This window comes from Oryctolagus cuniculus, chromosome 9, assembly GCF_964237555.1.
Source record: "Oryctolagus cuniculus chromosome 9, mOryCun1.1, whole genome shotgun sequence".
NCBI lineage: Eukaryota > Metazoa > Chordata > Mammalia > Lagomorpha > Leporidae > Oryctolagus > Oryctolagus cuniculus.
The window spans coordinates 108086329-108092472 of NC_091440.1; positions in this window are offsets into that span (position 1 = coordinate 108086329).

Genomic DNA, 6144 nt, shown 5'->3' on the forward strand with positions numbered 1-6144 from the left:
AACCCTCTGCACCACAACAATCACCACTAAGACACAATTTAAAAACCATCATACTAATTACTCACATGGGTACACCCATAAGTTATTTAAGCAACCCCTTGCTATTGAATAATTAGCTTATTTTCCAGTTTTTTGCTACTTTAAAAAGTAATTGCCTTGTACTGTTGCATGTTTTGCTAGAAACTAACTTAAACACAAAGTTATGGGGTCACAGGGCATGTACATTTAAAGAACTGGGATATACATATTACTAAACACACCCTGGAAAAGTCATGCCTATTTGTATTCCACCAGTTGTGTGTGAAAATATTCACATTTAATTTTTTTAAGATTTATTATTTGAAAGGCAGAACTATAGGCAATAAGTATAAAATAGAGAAGGAGAGAGAGAGAGAGAGAGAGAGAGAGAGAGAGAGAGAGAGAGATCTTCCATGCACTGGTTCACTCCCTAAATGGCTACAACAGCCAGGGCTGGGCCAGGAACCAGGAACTACATCCAGGTCTCCCAGGTGGATGACACAGACTCAGTACTTGAGTACTGCTGCCTTCCCAAGCACATTAGCAGGAAGCTGGATTGGAAGTGGAGCAGCTGGGATGCTGTCATGACCCATTGTACAACAATTCCAGCCCTTCATGTTTGACTTGTGAGAAGAAATGCGGGTAAGTTATTCCTCTCCTTAGAGTCCAGAAATCTTAATTCTACTATCTGTTTCCACATCCTTCCAAGCCTCACTTTATCATATATGTTAGAGTTTAAAAAGACATTCATTTGTGTAACTCTGATACCACGAGCCAGACTCCTCAGAACATATTCAAATCTCACATTGAAGTTTGCTTTTTTTTTTTTTATTTTTTACAGGCAGAGTGGACAGTGAGAAAGAGAGAGACAGAGAAACAGAGAGAAAGGTCTTCCTTTTAACATTGGTTCACCCCACAATGGCTTCTACGGCCGGTGCGTTGGGGCCAGCGCACTTCGTGGATCCACAGCCAGGAACCAGGTGCTTCCTCCTGGTCTCCAATACAGGTGCAGGGCCCAAGGACCTGGGCCATCCTCCACTGCACTCCTGGGCCACAGCAGAGAGCTGGACTGGAAGAGGAGCAACCTGGACAGAATCCGGCGCCCCGACCGGGACTAGAACCCGGGGTTCCGGTGCCACAGGCGGAGGAATAGCCTAGTGATCCATAGTGCCAGCCTGAAATTTGCTTTCATTTGATTGATGCCTTTTCAATCTTCTGACTACAGTTTCATGAAACCCATAAGGTGCAGTTGTTAAGATACTCCTTGGGATGCCCAGATCTGAGAGACTGAGTTCAGTCTAAGCTCTCTTACTGACTCCTGCTGCCCTCTGATGTGCACCCCAGTATCTGACCCCAGACTGAGATCTGGGCTCCTGGCTTCAGACTTGGCTCAGCCCTGCGCATTGCAGGCCTTTTGGAGAGAACTGATGGATAGAAGCGCTCTCTCTCTCTCTCTCTCTCTCTCTCTGTATGTGACTCTTTGCCTGCCTATTACCTAGTTAATTAAATAGGTCTTCAAGTGAGGTGGTAGTTGTTGATAGATTGTGGGCCTGGGAGTGAGGTGGAGAACAGCAGGGGAGATGCATTATGCAGAAACAGCCCCACCCCTGCTTCACCAGGTTTGACAAGTTCCTTGCTTATTCTTTGCTTCCTCACCAGCCTCCAGCCACTACTAAACCATCCTCTTCACAAAGCCTCCCTATCCTACAGCTGCCCCCACCTCCTGGCCAAACGACTGCACATAGTCCACTGCGTGTTCTGGCCTCAAGGACTCAGTATAGGTTGTATAGCCTGTTGACTCTATTTCTGTCCCTTGGCCTCATCCTTAATCTCTGAATCACCTTTGTCTCTGCCACTTGCCATCATGTGCGGGCAGTCAGCTGAAATAACCCCCAACATCAACCTAGACCAGCATAGCTCAATCACATAAGCAAAGTTTCATGGGTGGATCTGGCTGTTTCAGGAATATTTGCTGCTAAACTTGGATCAGCTTTGTTAAAGTCAACAAAATAAAGGAAGGAAGTTGTGCTGAGAAGACAGAATGGGGAAGTGGAAGTAATCATGATGGCTGAAAAGGTGGCAGAGAGAGACACTCACTGTAGCGACTACTATGTACGGAGCCACACTTAAGCCTTGAGCACTGGATTTGGCTTATTATTGTCCTCATTTTACAAATGAAGGAATTAATGTTGAGGTTGAGATGCCTAAGGATGCATTATTGCTCATTTCTGGCCCATGTTAAAATAATGCCTGACTGAACACATACAGCACGCACAAACTGAGGATTCAGGAGGGCCTGGGTTTTCAACAAAGCTCTTGGCACAAAGTAGCAGACAGATGCGGCTTGAACTGCCAGCCCTAGCCCCCGTGTGTTATTTCAGGCAAATCTTCACTTCTATAAGCCTCGCATTCACCACAAAAATGTAATACCGTTTGCCTTCCAGGAAGCTATGGGGATTAAATAAGGTACATAAATAACAACGATCAATCATAATGTGGCATGTATATACTAGACTCACTGACCGTTAACTTTTGGTTATAGTCCATGATTCAAATCCTTCCTAGTCACAAAAACTTGACAAGTCCTTCTGAATCCTCAGCCTCAGTTTCCTCCCATGTCCAGTGAGAATATCACCCACTAAATAGGCATGGTGAAATTAGCACTCCAGAAAAGCTTTCGCTGTTTTGGGGAGCGTAGGTTTATTTGAGGAGGGCTTGGATTTCCACTCTTAAATTTCTGGAGATGGTGGAAGAGTGAGGACTGCAACCACAGATCCTGACACAATGCTGTGTTTTGCCCCCACCAAAACTCCTTCTGAAGCAGCCCCAGGAATTTGCTATTAGTGGGAGGTCTTTGCATCAAAGGGTGGAACCCCCGTGAATGGATGAATGACTGTCTCCAAAGAGTGAGTTCTCCCTCTCACAGGACCAGATTAGTGAGTTATAGGTTGTAAAGCAAGTCAAGCTTTCCCATCATGTCTTACGCACATGCACACAGTGTGGGAGCTGGGAAACATGGTAGCACAGCATAGCTTACAGTACTGCTCTAGAGAAAACTCCTGTAGCCTCAGATCTGTATATTTATATCCTGCTGCCCCATGGAGGTATTGGAGGGGATGTTGAGCTATTTTGTATCAAAAATTCAGATCTGTATAGCTGCTGAGAGATTGGAAAGTCCTCAGGATGGAAGCTGGTGAGTGCAGAGCACACGTGTTTACAACTCATATATCCCTTAAGAGTCCCACATCTGTGCTGCCCATTGTTGTCACAGCAGCACATTCAAGGTGTGATGCCTACGAGTGCACTTGCTGAAAAAAGTAGATAGTGTTAAGAGGAACTGACTCTAAAATCTACATTTTTGGTAGTTTTTTTACAAGGAGTATGAGACTAGGGATTAGAAAGCCAAACTGTAATTACTCCTTCTGAACTCTATTTTCTGTTTCTCACAAAGTTCTATATTTCTGAGAAAAGCAAATGTCCTCTTTAAGTGAGAAGGCAATCATCACAAGAAGTTAACAGGAGTTTAACACTGGACTAATGATGGGGCTGGTGCTGTGTCTTAGCAGGTAAAGCTGCTGCCTGTGATGCCAGCATCCTATATTGGCACCAGATTGTGCCCTGGCTGCTCCACTTCTGATCCAGCGGCCTGCTAATGGCCTGGGGAAAGCAGAGGAAGGTGGACCAATTTTTTGGGCTCTGTCATCCAGGTGGGAGACCTGGGTGAAGATCCTGGCTCCTGGCTCCTGCTCCTGGCTTTGGCATGGCCCAGATCTGGCCATTGAAGTCATCTGGGGAGTGAACCAATTGATGGAAGAACTCTTTGTCTCTCTCTCTCTCTCTCTCTCTCTCTCTCTGTCTCTCGCTCCCTCCCACCCACCCTAAAGAAATAAATATTTATAAAAAGATTGGATTAATTGAAGCTCCTGATACAACCCTTGGATAAAGTACAAACATGGATGTAATACTTTATCATGACCAAGGTTAATAAAGATGAAAATATTGAAGGATTTTTTAATGTACATTGTCTTCAGAATCCTCTTGTGCAAAACACACAATGTTGTAGACATATGTGTGCTCATAAGTGTGGAGGTGTCAAGCAGTCACTTATTTCCTGATTGCAAAAGACTTTTTTTCTTTAATTTGGGAAACCACATATTTACCATTCCCTTCCGCTTGCACAACTGGCTAGAAGCCTAGCACACAGCTTCTGGCCACATCTTGAAACCTCAGTGGCTTTATCGGGTCACAGGAGCTGTGGCTCTTCCTGTCCAGGCTGAGTGATGGACATCTGGACTAGACACACTCATGCAGCGAAGGCTGGTCTGAGTCACTGCATTTGGAGGAGTAACTGCCCAGGTTCCCACCTCCTTATTCGTTTGTCTCAATGCCTTTTTGCCACTGAGTGATTTTAAGTTTCCTGGCTTTTATGGTGGTAATTAGAAACCTCTGATTTGATATTTCCTGATCCTCTAGCCACTCCATTCATCCTTATCTTCCCAATAAAAGATAGTCTAATGGTCTAGAGGCAGAGAGGGGGCTGCTCTGTAGCACAGTATGTTAAACCACCACCTGCAAGGCTGGCATTCCACACCCCAGTGCCAGCTCAAGTCCCAGATGCTCTGGTCTGATTCAGCTCCCTGCTAATGGCCTGGGAAGGCAGAGGTTGATGGTTCAAGCACTTGGGCCGCTGCCACTCACGTGATGACCTGGATGGAATTTTGTGCTTCTGGTTTCTAAATCCTCAGATGCCTGCAAATAGACTGGACAAAAGTTGAAGCTAGGGGCCAGGAACTCAATTCAAGTCTTCCTTGTGGATGCCTGGAGCCCAATTTCTTCAGCCAGCACCAGAATCAAGAGATGGAACCAGGAACTGATGTGCAGCACAGGAGTTTTAATTGCCAGGCCCAGTGTTCGCTCCCTAATGGCCTAGATTTAAAATTCTGCATCGTCCCAACTGGGCCTCCAGTCCTCACACAGTAACCACCCTTCCTGTGATTTCTAAGTAACCAAATGAAAGAAACATTTTAGAAACTAAGAATAACAACAAAAAGGATTTCACATGACTATCTGGACTCTGTGCCACTAAGGGATAAAGTCTAAGCATAGGTTGAAAGGGAAAAATGATTAAACACCCATCAGCAAATAAATTTTTTTATTCTTTAATCACTTTCCACCTTATCATACTGTTCAGAGAAAGGGGACAAGGTAGATACCAGAGATCTTCAGCAGATTTCTTCAACCTGTTTACACTTTGTAGTGTTCTGAGGCAGACCCCACATTCCTCCTCAAATCATCTTTTACCTTTATTTTCATTAACCTTTAAAATTTTTCTATTCTAGCTAAGAATCCATAAAACAATCAGATGGATTAGCAACTGAACTTAAAGTATAGACTGTGTTAATGAATCTCACACATTCCACACCAAGACAAAGTAGCCTGCACAGATATATAATCTCAGCTCTCATTCATACTCATATTTAACTCTTATTTAAAATGTTCAAATGAATACACTCAATGAAGTTACCTGCTTGTATCAACTGCAAGAAGCAGAGGAACTACGACACTCAAACGATACATACGTAAAAACAGAATGGGAGGACAAAGCCTGAAGATCTTCCCAGTTCCCATGAGTCCTCCTTACAGTGCTCTGGCTGAGCTAAGCTCAAGTCCTCTGTTCAGACCAAACGTGAGAAATTACCATCAGTTTTACCACATCCAAAAGATACATCCTCATCTGTGTGTTGAAGTATACAGCTCTGTAGTGTTAACAATATGTAAATATGGAAAGCTTTGTGCTAACTGAAAGGTTTTTATAGCAACGTGTATCGGTTGGAATGAGCACAGAAAACAAGTTACATATAAAATATGAAATATATATACAAAATATACCTTGAAAAAAGATTTATTTATTTACAAGGAAGAATGAAAGAGAGGGAGAGACAGAGATCTTGCATCCCAATGGCTTACTCCCCAGTGTCCACAAGAGTTAAGGCAAGGCCAGACAAAGCCAGGAACTCTATCCAGGTCTCCTGCATGGGTGGCAGGCACCCAAGCACTGGAGCCATCATCCTGCTATCCCCCAGGAGCATTAGCAGGAACCTGATCAGAAATAGAGGCAGGACTCCA